Source organism: Lissotriton helveticus, chromosome 6, assembly GCF_964261635.1.
Source record: "Lissotriton helveticus chromosome 6, aLisHel1.1, whole genome shotgun sequence".
Taxonomy (NCBI): Eukaryota; Metazoa; Chordata; class Amphibia; order Caudata; family Salamandridae; genus Lissotriton; species Lissotriton helveticus.
The window spans coordinates 479,205,275-479,221,433 of record NC_136067.1 but is presented as its reverse complement, the minus strand read 5'-3'; positions in this window follow the sequence as shown (position 1 = coordinate 479,221,433).

The window sequence follows — 16,159 nt, the reverse complement described above, 5'->3', positions numbered from 1 at the left end:
CACTACAAGGATTCCCATTTTCACTGTTGCTGTTTGTGGTAGCATTAGAACCCCTCCTGATTAAACTTCACAGTGAGGCCATGGATCAGCGGAGTGTACTCAATAACACCACACTCTTAGTGTCCGCATATGACATTATTTTATATCTAAATGATATTAATACCAACCTGGAACCTGTCCCAGCCATATTTAAACATTTTGAACAGACATCAGCACTGGCTATTAACAAAACTAAATCCTATGCTTTCTACATGTGCTATAAGGATAATCCGGAGGCTGTGCGTTTCGGCGACTTATTATTAACTACCGCCCCAGACACCTTTAAGTATCTAGGTATACAAATATATAGAACCTCCCAAGACCTTACAGATGGCAATTTGTTTAAGGCTATTGCATCACTCCAAAGCCAGGTCTCTTTTTGGACCTCGCTGCCCCTGTCAGTGATGGGGAGAGTATCCAGTTCTAAAATGGTGACGCGTCCTCGTCTCCTATATTTTTTCACTAACCTGACGATCATTATCCCGCCCACATTTTTCATACACTAGATACACTCCTGTTAGAACTTATTTGGGGCAAGGGGCGTAGAAGGGTCAGCCTTGCCAAGTTACAGCTGCGACCGAGGTGGGAGGACATGGAGCTCCGTGTTTCCGAGCTTATTGTATGGCCTGTCAACTTCAGTGGTTATCTTATTGGCTAGTGGGACGACACAGTCAGGAAATTGGCTACACGTATCCTTCACAATTTACTCCTGCCCCAAACTAGGATTCCACCTACAGCTCCCCCCTTGCTCAGAACTGCATTACTGCATTGGAAGAAGGCACTCCAATACACCAAAAGGGCAGCCCCATACTCCCCCAACATTCCTTTCCTTGGGATACTACTACTAATGGGGTGTCAACAATTGGAGCATTATTCACTGAGGGCATACTAGCAGATCACAATAACTTTTTCCGTACTCAGGGGGTCCCCCAACAATTTTTCTTCTACATGCAGCTATCTCTCACTACATCAAACGCTGGTGGTCCCCTGACGGGATTGAACCCCTAAGCATGAACTAATATACGCGACATATCTTTTGGGAAGGGAACGCCATCTCACTTGCTGGTTATACAGAGTTATTCTAACACACTCAGGGATACCGTTACTGCCACTCTGTGTTAAATGGTCGCTGGAGCTGGGTAGAGAAATGACAGACAAGGAATGGTCTCTGTTTTAGAATTTCCTGAGAAAGTGTCTCGCAACGCTAGATTTACCATTAACTTGCCCTAGGTATCAGGAAGCAGATGCAGACCTACTTCATACCTACTTCATATTCTGTGGGGGTGTCGGTGTTTACGAATATACTGGCAAACTGTTGGTTACAGAGTGCAGGAAGTCACCGGTACGACTGTCTGGTCGTCGGTGGAAAGCTGTCTGCTGGGACTGCATAAATGACCCAAGAGGCAGAAGGTCCAGTATAGATTTTCTGACTCTGCTGTGCTTATAGAAAAATGTGCCATCACTATGTGGTGGAAATCTGCTTACCCCCTACACCTATCTCATGGCAGACAGAAATTGTGAATTCATGTTTGATACCTTTTAATTACTAGCGGCCAATTGTCTGGTAGATGTATCGCATTTATTATGCTGCTTGATAACTCAATTAAAATGTGTTCAGAAAAAAAAGAAGAATAATGAGCCTTTGAGTCACTTCTCTGGTCTGGGGCTGGGAATCAACTTTCCAGGCGTGCCCTATTTATCCAAAACAAGTACCCAGAGGAGTCCATGCCGTTACTAGCCAATGTTCTACCAGGGCCCCTTCTTCTTGTGATGATTTTCTGGTTACGTGTGGCATCTAATAATTCCAGAAGCAACCATTCTGGCAACTATGAAGATGTCAGAACCCTTCCTCAGCTGTCGTGGGGCTCAGTATCCCACTCTAAAGGCATGGCTACCCGGGGGCTACATGCCTATGGAAAAAATGGTTTGGGAATGGATTTTCCCTCTCTGACCCTATCTTCAGCTAGTCTAGCTGAACAAAGGGCAGCCATTGGGAGTGTTATTGCCATTTGCCTGTCGAATGCAGCTTCCCCTTTGAAGCTCAACTTTTGGGCAAACACCCCAAGTGGCTTACTGCAAAGGGGAGGAAACACAGCAGGCTGTGTCTGATCCTAAGCCTGGGAATCAATCACAAATCTCCAAAGGCAGGTAGAAAGCTGTATGTTGTTTGTAGTTCTTATAAGGCCATCGGACCACTGGAGCACAGAGTGGGCAACTTTCCAAATGTTGCCTTACTTTAATAGTGACCTAGGCATCAGGTCAGGTTTAAATTCATGATTAATTTGATACCTTAAAGGTCCCAGTTAGGTAGTCCCATTCAGAAGTTAGTCAGGCTGGGGTGTCAACCGGTAACCCTGTGTAAGTCAATGAGGCTACTAAACTTTACACTGCAAAACAACAATTTGAGGTTTTTTTCTGCACATACATATATAAGCATACATATCCAACTTAACAATACACAGCTCACTGCATTTGGGCTGTGTAGGCCTTAGGGGCAGACTTACATATATTTTTAAGGAGAGTGGTAGCTTTGCCATTGGCTTGAATGGTTAAATTGAACTGGCAGTGTAACACTGTTTTTGCAGTATACAGTGGCAGACTGGGAGCCATTTTGTACTTTTTCACAAACAGGGTGGCACAATCAGTGCTGCATCCCGGGGTGGTTACTCTGCCTTACATGCCCCGGGTTCCATATGCTAGGGACTTATAAGTAAGTCAGTACTTGCCAATTGGAGCAAATTCAATGTGCACTTTGTAAGGGAGGTAGGACACTGGCACTGAGGTCTGCTTAGCAGGCCTCAGTGCATTCTCAGGTCAAAAAACCAACAGCATCAGTGAAAGATTGTAGTGGCGAACATGCAAAAAGAGGCATTTACTTCTATCCCAGTTTTTTAAAATAGCAGAATGGTGCTCTGAAATTCTCATAAAGCCAAGCTCCTACAGTCTTTCTAGCATCAAAGCAAAACACAGTTGCAGAAGGCACATTGTTTTTTTTCTTAGAGTTTTTTATTAGCGCAAACTTTACCCAAATGTTTCAGGTGTCAGAGCTGTTTACATGAGCACCAGTTGCTTACACAAGGACACATTCATTTTTATTTGGCATGGGGAGATTAAGTGATTTGCCCAGAATTACAGGATGTTGAGTGTCATTGCCGAGACTCGAACCCGGTTCCCCACATTTGAGATTGATCAGCCTAGCCATTAGGCTACATCCTCTCCCCACCTTCAACTTCTCCCACCTATGAAGAAACCATCCTGACAGATTTTTAGGTCTCAACCATTCAAAGACGCCAGCATTTCCTTTTGGCCCCAAACTATGTAAACAGAAGATCTGTGTCAGGCAGTCGGCCCTTTGCTCTGGGAAAGCTTTAGATCTGCTGGGTGGAAAAATATTCCCAAGAAGAGAATTGGAGTTGAACAAATGTCATAAAAGCCCTGATAATGAGTAAATGTGTGGACATTTTTGGTAGCCAGAATTGATATTTCTGACCAGTATTTCTGTACATAATAAATCGTATTACGATACACGCCAAAGAATGTTTATAACTGCATATCTGAATTTGCCAAATCTCAAGGAATTCCAAATTCCTTGGACTGAATTCTCCCATTTACCACCTGCTCAGAGTACTTGGTAAATGGGAGCAGGATCTTCTGTGCAGGGTTAAAGTAATGGGAGGCCGGAGACCGGAGATTAATGTGATGGAAGACTGGAAAAAAATTAGAGGAGTGAGAGGTGTGTCGTAACAGCCAGGGCGGCTAACTCTGAAGCGCAGGGCTTGCTGTTCAATCATCAAAGAAGTGGTGTTATGCTGTTCCTCTAATGGTAGAGAAGTAGAGTCAACAAGAGACTGGGTTCAGCTACTCCCGTGTAGGGTCTACAGTTGGAAATCCATTCGTTGGATTTTAATACCCTCACACACCCTCTCAGGTATCATGCTTCATCATATGGGCTGCTTCTCATTGGGTCAGTGGTGCAATACCCAATGGGCTCACCTAAAAAGGGGTACTCTGTCGGAAATCTTTTATCCAACAGCCTAATGGTGAAGTGCGGGTGTGGGACCAGAAGTGTGTAGATGTGCAAGTGAGTTAAAATAGGGCTGTACCTGGCGTAGATTACTTTATTCTGGGGGTCTCCTACCCTAATTAAAAACAGTGAACACAGCACTCATCCGAGTGTAATGTCTCGTCTTAGAGTGTCCGTTGTTAAGAAATATAGTTCAACTTGTTTCTCACATAATGTGAATGTACTCGCGATTCTTCAGTACCGGGAAAACAGACAAGAAAACTATCTACACCTAAAATCTATTGGTAATGCCGTTTAACCAAAGAAGGAGAAGTGTCTACTTTGTAAATGTACCTGTGATAACCTGGATCTGCCTAATTCTGTAAAGTATCCAGGCGTCAACAGTACCCGGTGGTCAACACATAAGGCTTTGCTCCTATGTGTGTTGGAGTATAGCTGCTTTGCGTTGATCCTCGTGACCTACCCACTCCACCCGGTCCGGGAGGTTCAATCCCCTTCGCTGGAGGCAGATTAGCTCAACGCCATGTGACTCTGGGCAATAGCTTACTTAATCTCCTCGATGGCCCCCAGAGCCTTGAGACCCTCAGGGGTGAGTGGCTTGTGCTTTACAAATACCAGATTTAGATTTGTATTTAGAGGCAGTGAAGATTAGTTGTGGCAGAAGGGAGCAGTGCATACTTCAACCTTGATATGGAAAAAAGTTGGGGTGGAGGAAGGGACAAGTCTTGGCTGCTGTTGCAGCCAAGGCCTCAAGTAATTTTAACAGCCCATATTACCAGCCAGTACAATTGTGTTCAGTGTTTGCACAACAGGTGTGGGAATGCTGCCATTTGTGATCAGGCAGAGGGGAATCTCATCCATGCTCTACCAGACTTGTAAACAGGCACTAGCTGATGATTTCACTGGGATTCAGCTAGACACAGGAGATTAATCTCACCAAGCCCGGACAAAGAAGCCTTACCAAATACAACCTTATGAGTCACACTTGCCACATAGAAACTATAAATCCATGTTATCCAGGAGTGTATGTTATTTGCTAGCTTTACATTGGTATAATTATTACCAATATTGTTCCAAACCATAGCTTGAAATACATGGGCTTTTGAAAATTTCCAGCTTCATTATTAAGCCATGCTCATGTTACTCTTTTTAAATGTAAGTTTCTATCACAAGTTTTCTTTAGATTTAGCTAAGGATTGTCAACTCCTGATTCTAAAATTAAATTCCTAGACGGGATTGTTCATTGAGAGTGAAGTTTAATTCAGCTGAATGCCATGGGAGCTCCTCGAACTTTAGCAAATGCCTGATGAAAAACTTGAATTGCAGGTAGTTATACCCTCATCCAGCAATGGAAATGTACTCACCAAATCAGTTCCCAGGCAAGACAAACAGATGTGCATTCATTATACATGTAACTACTACTTGATTTTCCATTGATAACATTTCTTTAACAGTGCATTCCCACCGCAAGTGCAACCTTGAGAAACACTTCCAAATTCCAGAATAAGAACCACATATCTCACTCCTCAGTCTTCCTGTGCCATGTCGAGCTGAGCTCTGCAAAATTACCTTAATTATTAGTCATTAAAGATCAAGAATGTATTAGTGTTGTAGCAATGCATTCATGTGGCTCAAACAAGATGGAGTCACTTCAGTTTTTTTATTTGATGCTTAGGAACTCACATTTCCCTCCTCTTGGTACTGCACACAAACCTTCAAACCAATCAATGTCTTTCAAATATCTGGCCTCCTTCTGAAATTTGTATTACCTCTTTAATTCTACCTCTTTATTATCTAACTCCTGCTTACGCTCTTTAGGTCATCTGCAATTCCTTCTGATTTTTAAACATAGACCATATGCATATAAGTAGAATCAAAAGTTAAAGTACAACAGTCACCAATCTCAGAATGCCTAGGATCCATGTTCTTAAACTCAAGAAAGACTGAACCCCGGCACTCTGAGTAGTATATATACAGTTCGTAAATCAACTTACACTAGCGGAAGAGACAGTCACCCAGGCACTCGTCACCAGCCGACTGGACTACGGAAATGCCCTCTACGCCGGAACCACAGCCAAGCTACAGAAAAGACTCCAGCGCATCCAGAACGCCTCCGCCCGACTCATCCTGGATGTCCCCCGACGCAGCCACATCTCCAGCCACCTGAGGAACCTGCACTGGCTCCCCGTCAACAAGAGGATCACGTTCCGGCTCCTCACCCACCCATACAAGTCTCTCCACGACCTGGGCCCCAAGTACCTCAACGACCGCATGACCGTCTACACGCCCACCCGCCAGCTACGGTCCACCAGCCTCGCCCTCGCCGCCGTACCACGCATCCAAAGAGCCACCGCCGGAGGAAGATCCTTCTCTTACCTGGCTGCCAAGACATGGAACTCCTTCCCCATCCACCTTCGGCTGACCCAGGACCATCTCGCCTTCAGGAGACAACTCAAGACCTGGCTGTTCGAGCAGTAGCATACCCCTTCCCCTAAGCACCTTGAGACCCTCCCGGGTGAGTAGTGCGCTATACAAATGGTATGATTGATTGATTGATTGATTGAAGAGAACAGCATATGATGATGGAAGAGAACTTCCAAAGCCAGGTTAAATAGTCAAAATAGAATCAAATAATTACACAATAATGTATTACAACAAAGGCATATAAATTGTATTTCAAAACAATCTAAACATTTGGAGAAAACACCGCTTCATTTGATGTACTGAAGATTTCAGTTCTTGACTTGGTTGCACAGAAACAGCCAATGCACGTTTGGTCACCACCGTGACTTCCTCAAGGCTGTAAGGAGTGAACATGAAATACACTAGTTCTCACAAAAATTCAAATGCATTAAAGATTTCTAATTATATCTTAAAAAGGAAAGAAATGAATGTGCAAGAAAGAGTGGTGTCACTAGAAGAAACCACAAAGAACAAACCCAGAGCAAACAAAGCTACACACAAGTGAAAAAGAACCTACCAAGATTAAACAGACCAAGCAGTTTTAAAAACACATGACTCAAAGCTTGTGTGACTCTGACTCATAAGCAGTTCCTATTGCTGCAAAGAAATAGCTAAGTAAGTGAAAAAGAGCTTAGGAGTCAGAACTTCAAAGAAAAGAAGAGAAAAGGAAAGAAAAACCCCATGTGTGTACCGAAAAAAGTATGTGAAATTCTCATGACCGTTCGAACATCCCAGCAGTAAGATTACAAGACATTTCATTTTAAGTTAACCTTAATTTGATGGCAGATGAGACCGTCAAGATGATTCAGTTGTGCCTCTATATGTTCAGAATGCTGAGGGTCCCTTGCCAGGACTAAAAAACAATGTGTTGATATTGCAGGCAAACGTTTGGTTAGTACCCAGAATAATAATACTCAATAAGACATAGTTGAACTGGTTTAGGCTAGGGGAATGATCAGGTCAGGCAAAGATATTTAAAATATAGTCACCTCCAAGTTAAGGTGTGTCCATCTAAGAAAACAATCCGATTGACAGCTACTAAGTTTTCAAGAGCTTAAGAACCCTGAATGAACGTTACCAACAAAAATCTGAAAGTACACAAAAGCATTTGTTAGTGTCAGTCAGAAAATGTCCATAAAGAGGGACCAAAGTACAAATCCGTTCTATGTATTCAATATCTATGGCGATTTGTTCATGTCCCCAAACCCCTATAGTCCAAAAAGAATCCTGTATATTGTGATATTTCAAAAACTTGCACTATTACAGAAAACTGTCTAATATAAGAAAATATGCTTTGCTCTAAGATATCTTCTAATTAAAACCACCTATATTAAAGCGGGAATCCCTCTAAGCAAATTACTCACATTCTAATGTTCCCAATCCTGGCCATACCTAACATTTAAGTACTTTTGCTTGATAATAGCATTCCTAGGTACCAAAAAATCGTCTGAAACTATCTAAAATGTTAAAAACCCAATGTCCCATAAGACTTACATAGCAAATGTGTGTAAGTCTGCAAACTAGCCACTAATTCCACAGTAGTAGTTTCTTCGAACACTGTGTGGCAAGATAGAGTTTATTTCTGTGAAAGAAGGTTAAGCATGGGGCTTAGTCACAAATAACGTAAGAAGTGTTATTTTTTATTTAAGAAATAAATAGTGATCCATTTGTAAAATACATTCAGGACAACTTACATTCGCACGAAATTTGTGTCCCCCCAAAACATAATTCAGGAAGCATGGAGAGACATCTTATGTGGGTGCTGTGATAGGACCCTGAATAGAAAAATCAAAAGAAAATGGACAAGGCTGTTCCTGGAGAAAAGAAAAGAAGGTTGTGTGGTGTGCTGGTCACAGGGAAGTAAGGGTGTGGTGGTTAACGTGTGTTAGCCTACCACTGGGTATCCATTGTGTTGGATATGGTAGCCTCACACACCCTTGCAGGTGTCATGCTTCATCATAGGCAGTGCTCCTCGTTGGGTAGGCGGTGCAATACCCAACGGGCTCACCTCAAAGAGGGGCTCTTTGGCGGAGATCTTTTGTATCCAACTGCCTATGGGTGAAGTGTGGGTATGGGGCCAGGTGGGTTGTAGACTTGATTGTGAATTAAAATGTAGCGTAGGGTACCTGAGACTACTTTATTCGGGTGGTCCCTCGTTACAATTAAAAGTGAAGCTAGTCTGGGCTTGCTGGAAGGTAATATTTCCTTGCTTTAGACTAGACTAGGAAGTGTAAAAAAACGGTCGACATGTTTCTCGCTGTGTTACATTGACTTGCGATTCGTCAGGACCTCTGTGGTATAGTCTACAAACAATGGTTAAAGTGTCTATATCAAACTTCTGTGCTCATTACCAATATATGGGAAAGTTGTACCTCTGGAGCACTGTTCCTTGCCTAGAGTGGGGAACAAAAGAGGCTGGTTATGAGCATAAGTGACATAGTATTAGTGACCAGGTGCACACAACGTGACATGCTCAAAGGTGCAACTGCGCGCTTAGCATGTGTCAAACTGGGTGCTGGACCGTGTGTCATGCTTCAGTGTGGTCCAGCGTGAGTTAAAACTGCAGCGTGTTAGTGAGGAGAGGCTGCACAAGGACAGGCATTAGAAAATGAACATTTAAAAATTAAAAATTATTATGCAGCAGTATTCTGGTTGTTCTTAAGAGAAATGGTGTCCCCGACTCATCTAAAAGTCAGGAATTGTCAGCCCCATCAATGCCCGGCGGGTCGTACATCAGGGATGATGCCTCTGTATTGAAGGCTGAGCATTGAGGAGTTGTAAACAGTGTTTGTAAAGTATGACCTTTATAAATAAATAAATACATACATCGCTAAGTGTCGAAGTCCCTGTGTTAATAAGGTGGTTGGGTTGCTATTGAGGGAAACAATGACTGTAAATGTGGTCACTTTAGCAGGAGGGATGAAACGATCGTGGTCCCTCATCTTTTGTATCACTGGATCCTACCTAGTGAATGTATATATAGGTAGGCTAGAAACCAGGGCTCAGCCACCAGGCGAGGGGACACAGTATAGTGTTGGATAATGTCTCGCTCACCGTGGTGTGATAATTCTCATGGTCGGATAACTGTCTCCAACAGTGACAACGTGAAAATCTGCACATGGAGAGAGGTGTGCCCCTGTGGGTGTGATATAATAAATCTCTATGGGCTACGTTAGGCGGATACTCACGGGTTCGCGGAGGCGGGCGAGCCGAACAGCCGTGGCAGAGCCCTCCTCCAGGACCCCGCGTCTCATAACGCTAAACTTCATAACGCGGGTGTTCAAGGGTTTAAAGAGGGGCGCGGGCCGCGGTAAACGCGTGCCACCCGCCCCGTCTCCAGCTAGTTACATACTGCAGCACTCACCTCTAATCTCCTGTGTAGTAGGCCAGTGTCCAACCCCTCACTCCGCCGGGATCGGGTAGAAGGAGAGCAGCGCGCCTGTCCTCCATTAAGAGTATGTTGGGGGCGTTGCCACACCCTGGACAAGGCCAAGGGGCGTGAATGTCACGTGATTAGGCTGGTAAAAGTGGCGGCCATTTTGTAGTGAGTGTATAGGGTACAGTGTAGTGCAAACAGTGTCATTCTTAATCGTATGCTGCGGATGTAAAGTAAGCATGATAGAGTCTGTATGATAGAGTCTGTTTAATTAAACAATTGCCTACTCAATGTACCTATTGTATATAACTTGTAATGTTCGCATTGAGTGTTAGACAGGTATCTCGCAATAGCCTGTATGTCATGTCATAGGTAGCCTCCTACCCCCCTTGTGGTGTGATAGATCCTCATTGGGGATAAAAGGTGGTGATAGGTCCACTAACCTCGAAGTGGGAGCCTGCTGGTGCTTGATGGTGGCCAGGGATGTAGCATGTGTATGGCTAAATCCCGGTTGGCCATTGTGTAGGGGCTATCGTTCAGGGACATAAGTGTCAAGCACGCCCTTCTTAACATATCTTATCTTGGGAGGATCTAATGTAGGTTGTACTGGACAATTACTCATGCTCTAACTCCCCCTGGAAGAAGAAGTAGTGTTCAAGTGCAGTGTTTGAGAAGGGCGTGTAGTGCGTCCCGTATTTACAGTGAGCTCCACGGGATATCTTCATTTAGTCCCTCTTTGTCTGTGGCTAAGTGGTGGACAGACGCGCTACTCTCCATCTACCCGATCCCGGCGGAGTGAGGGGTAGGACACTGGCCTACTACACGGGAGATTAGAGGTGAGTGCTGCAGTATGTAACTAGCTGGCGACGGGGCGGGTTGCACACATTTACCGCGCCCCGCGCCCCTCTTTAAACCCTTGAACACCCGCGTTATGAAGTTTAGCGTGATGAGACGCGGGGTCCTGGAGGAAGGCTCTGCCACGGCAGTTCGGCTCGCCCGCCTCCGCGAACCCGTGAGTATCTGCCTAACGTAGCCCATAGAGATTTAATATATCACACCCCCAGGGGCACACCTCTCTCCGTGAGCAGATTTTCACGTTGTCACTGTTGACAGTTATCCGACCATGAGAATTATCACACCACGGTGAGCGAGACATTATCCAACATTATACCGTGTCCCCTCGCCTGGTGGCTGAGCCCTGGTTTCTAGCCTTCCTATATATACATTCACTAGGTAAGATCCAGTGATACAAAAGATGAGGGACCACGATCGTTTCATCCCTCCTGCTAAAGTGACCACATTTACAGTCATTGTTTCCCTCAATAGCAACCCAACCACCTTATTAACACAGGGACTTCGACACTTAGCGATGTATGTATTTATTTATTTATAACGGTCATACTTTACAAACACTGTTTACAACTCCTCAATGCTCAGCCTTCAATACAGAGGCATCATCCCTGATGTACAACCCGCCGGGCATTGATGGGGCTAACAATTCCTGACTTTTAGGTGAGTTGGGGACACCGTTTCTCTTAAGAACAACCAGAATACTGCTGCATAATAATTTTTAATTTTTAAATGTTCATTTTCTAATGCCTGTCCTTGTGCAGCCTCTCCACACTAACACACTGCAGTTTTAACTCACGCTGGACCACACTGAAGCATGACACACGGTCCAGTACCCAGTTTGACACATGCTAAGCGCGCAGTTGCACCTTTGAGCATGTCACGTTGTGTGCACCTGGTCACTGATACTATGTCACTTATGCTCATAACCAGCCTCTTTTTTTCCCAACTCCAGGCAAGGAACAGTGCTACAGAGGTACATCTTTCCCATATATTGGTAATGAGCACAGAAGTTTGATATAGACACTTTAACCATTGTTTGTAGACTATACCACAGAGGTCCTGACGAATCGCAAGTCAATGTAACACAGCGAGAAACATGTCGACCATTTTTTTACACTTCCTAGTCTAGTCTAGAGCAAGGAAACATTACCTTCCAGCAAGCCCAGACTAGCTTCACTTTTAATTGTAACGAGGGACCACCCGAATAAAGTAGTCTCAGGTACCCTACGCTACATTTTAATTCACAATCAAGTCTACAACCCACCTGGCCCCATACCCACACTTCACCCATAGGCAGTTGGATACAAAAGATCTCCGCCAAAGATCCCCTCTTTGAGGTGAGCCCGTTGGGTATTGCACCGCCTACCCAACGAGGAGCACTGCCTATGATGAAGCATGACACCTGCAAGGGTGTGTGAGGCAACCATATCCAACACAATGGATACCCAGTGGTAGGCTAACACACGTTAACCACCACACCCTTACTTCCCTGTGACCAGCACACCGAACAACCTTCTTTTATTTTCTCCAGGAACAGCCTTGTCCATTTTCTTTTGATTTATACTTGCCGATGGCACGGACTGCGGCTGGACCTTCCACTCTCCTTGAGTGGTAATTACGCCCTCACTGATCCCATTGGATCACTCTCTCCCCCCAACTTGTATACAAGACCCTGAATAGACAATAAATAAAGGACAAATTATTCAGGAGAATGTGACATTTTGATAGTCAAGGGATCCATGATAAATAGATGACCCCGTGCACTACCTTCCATATACAGTATTAGAAATAGCGCTCATCGGGTAACATAAAACCATTTTTTAGACACTTCGCTGTACAGATCGACCCCTTCAGGTTGGGGACATTCATCATTTAAATTAATGTCCCCCTCAAAACTAAAAAGGCTCTAATAAGATACCTCTTCCCGCCATAACACTATAACAACTAACACAAGGCACCCCACGGGTAGATAAACCCACAGGTAGCCCTTTAAGTCCAACTCGCTAGTTCACAGCTTGCATTTACCCAAACGTTGCCCTTTCAAGAAACATATGACCGCTGGAATGTCGCTCACAGCGTCTCACTGGCATTTCACAGTAAGCTAACCCTTATCACAGCACAGTCACCAATCAGCGCACTTACCAGAGTAGGCGTCCGTCCGCGATACCGGCACCTTCGCACACCCGTTTTTCATGTCAGAGTAAAGTGAAACAGCGTGAGGCATTTAAAACAAGCAATAAACCCGGAAGTGTACGTGGCTACGTCCCAAAAGACTAAGAACTAAAGACGGACTAAAAACTCATCAGTCCGACGCGGCCATTACTAAATGATCAAACTGTGTATTGTATGGAAATATGTCAGATCTCCATTGTTCCATTTTTCAATGTAACATATACAAAAACGCAATAAAAATCCATTTCTGCTGTATGGCCAAAAAGAAATTGAAGAATGGTAAGGTGTGTCATGCAAGAGTGCCCATAAGTGAAATAATTGCATCTGCGAAGCACATAGATAAAGGAAATGACCCTACTTTTTACACCATACGGGACAGAAAGTTAACAGAAAGATGGCAGAGTATAGTCCAGTACAGGTGTATGTAGGTGAGAAGAACAGTAGAACTAGAAATCGTCTCACGGATGATTAGTTTGACCAAATATCTACAAAATAGAGTCATTCTTTTTGTTACAACAATCTCATAATTGCTCAATACATCTGTCTAACCTATTTATCTCACATATTTACACAAATTTGCAAAGAGACAGATCAGAGCGTTAATTCTTTCAGATATGTCAATTCGGTGAACATGAACCAATATATAAATACAGCTTCATAGATTAGACATCAAGTTTGTCCCTAAACACAGATACGACATTTGTCTTGTCATTGCAATCTATGTTGCAAGTTATTTTCAAATACATAAAAAGCCGAATTGAATCTGACAGGAAATCTTTGTCTGTCACATATACTGGTTGTGATAGTAAATAGACATGGCAAAGTACAGAAACAACATATGTCTTGTTCTAATAATCTATGCTACAAGTTAGGATCAAATACATAAAAAGCCAATTGAATCTGTCAAATAATCTTTGTGTGTCTGCTAAGTTGTTTGTGATGATAGAGAGCATGAAAGGGTACAGTGATTCTAGGCAGCTTAGGGACTTACTCAGTCAAGAACACATGTAGCTCCCTATCAGAATTCAAACCCTGTTCGACCGCTCTCAGTTTAATGACCCATTGGGTTTCTGACCTCCGTAAGTTTAGAACTCGATCCCCCCCTCTTTGGTGTGATTGCATATGGCTAATGCCGTGGAACCTGATGCCCATCAAGCTAGGGGATGTGCTTCGTTGAAATATACTGCAAAAGGGTAGTCCATGTTGTTATTTCGGACTGCCCTGCCCTGATATGCTCCTGAATTCTTTCCTTCAGAGGACGTACTGTACTCCCTACATATATGAGTCCACATACACAGGTTAAACAGTAAACTACATATTTAGTGTTGCAGTTTATGAACTCACGTATTAGATGTCGAGAGAGTGTGCTATGTTGGAAGTCAACACCTACCAAGAATTGTTTGAGTACGACACAGTGATAGCCAATGTGTACCCCTATCTGTTAATATCTTGTTTGAAGTGTGACATCATAACCCACCACTACCGTGTGTGGTTGCTTGCTTATGTTCTTAAACTCCTTAGCTGGTCTTCTACAGTCATTCTGTTCTGCAAAATCATGTTGTACATAGCAATTATTCCTTCAGTAATATTAGATATAGCAGCAGTGGTGCCTGTCTATCGATTTAACTTTCCTCCTTTTTTCTTACTACATTCAGTGCTACCCCTAACTGACGAACCATCACTGAAAAAATGCCTAAAGTGTCTTCCATTAAGTGCATTCACAGGCTGTATAAATGGATGTCCTTCATATATTTCGTTTAGTGTGATATACACGTGGGGATACTAAATCTAGATAACTGGAGCCATCCAACCCCGCTGCTTTATCTCATTACAGTGAATAAATTGCTATGGAATGGTAAAAAATATGTGTGCAGTTATTTTAACTCACCTTTAAATTTCCTTTGCTGGCTATGCAATCTATTCTTAACCCTTTAGACTATAGCTTCAAAGTTCAATGCGTTAGTAGCAAAATGTTGTCCTTCAAAGTACGTTCAATTTGGAACCTTAACACTCCCTTTTCATATCCAGTTAAAAATTCTTTCTCCCCTTTGACAACATGCATTGTACATCTTTAGGTATAGTAAATTAAATTTTCTATGGTATCCCATCTAACGCTTTAAATTCTTTATTCTGTGTGAAATGACCCAGGAATCTGTGTATAAGTAAAGAAAGGTAAATGACACACAATAATGGAAAAGAAAGTGGTCCTTTTATGCATATGCAACTCCTTCAGCAAAAGAGTCTGGAATGTGAGTGCTCACCCAAAAGTTGGACACATTTATAATCAAGTATTAAGTTTGGATCAGCTGGATATCAGTTTCCTCGATACTCATTTTGGCGATGAGAACCTGTTTTTTCCCCCATCATTTTCTTTCTTCTTTTGACGCATCGCTTGGGTGGAGGGATTCTCAATGTTGACAGCATTGGTCATTTGCATCAGCAATGACAGGATCAGTTAAATTGAGCAAGCAGAAAATGTGGCCCCCATGATGATCAGCACTCTCTTCTGCCTCTGATTGATCATTGTTTTCTTCATTGGCTTGTTGCTCTGTCCATCTCCGTTGGCCTCTTATGTTTTGGTCACCCGCCTGGCTTGTCATTTCTGGCAGTGACCACGTTTGCAAGCATTCACTAAAGCTGGTAGTTTTTCACATTTCATAGCAATGTTCTTTACCAGTAGGATCTAGTTGCCTTTTCTGAATCTGATTATTCAATAGGACCCAGTCTCCTGCTTCCAGCTTATGACTGATAGCAGTCAAAGGTATTAGACAGTCTTTTGCAACACTCCATTATTAAATCATCAGTTACTGACAGTCATATATATAGAGTTGTGGGCATGCAGTGAATTCTCATTGGCTACCCCACTAGGATGTCATGAGGGAGACAGGCCTGTTTTTTATTTGGTGTTCAATTGATAGTCAGTAGCACTTAAAATAGGGCATTGGGCATTTCAAAATGGCGGATATGAACAACTTTTTTAGCTTGTTCTTTATGACACCGTTCAAGCACTGCACAATGCCTGAAGATGGAGAGTGATGAGCTCAAGGCAGTCTCTGTAAGATGTACACATCCTCATAAATCAGATTTAAGATATTTTTCTTAAAATGTCATCCCTGATTCTTCTCCACTGACGGGAACACAGTGTTGTAGAATCTGTTGTTTGAACAAATTCTTTGCAACTTTGCTTAGCATCACAACTACACATTTGATCAGTCTACACACATTTCAAGAAC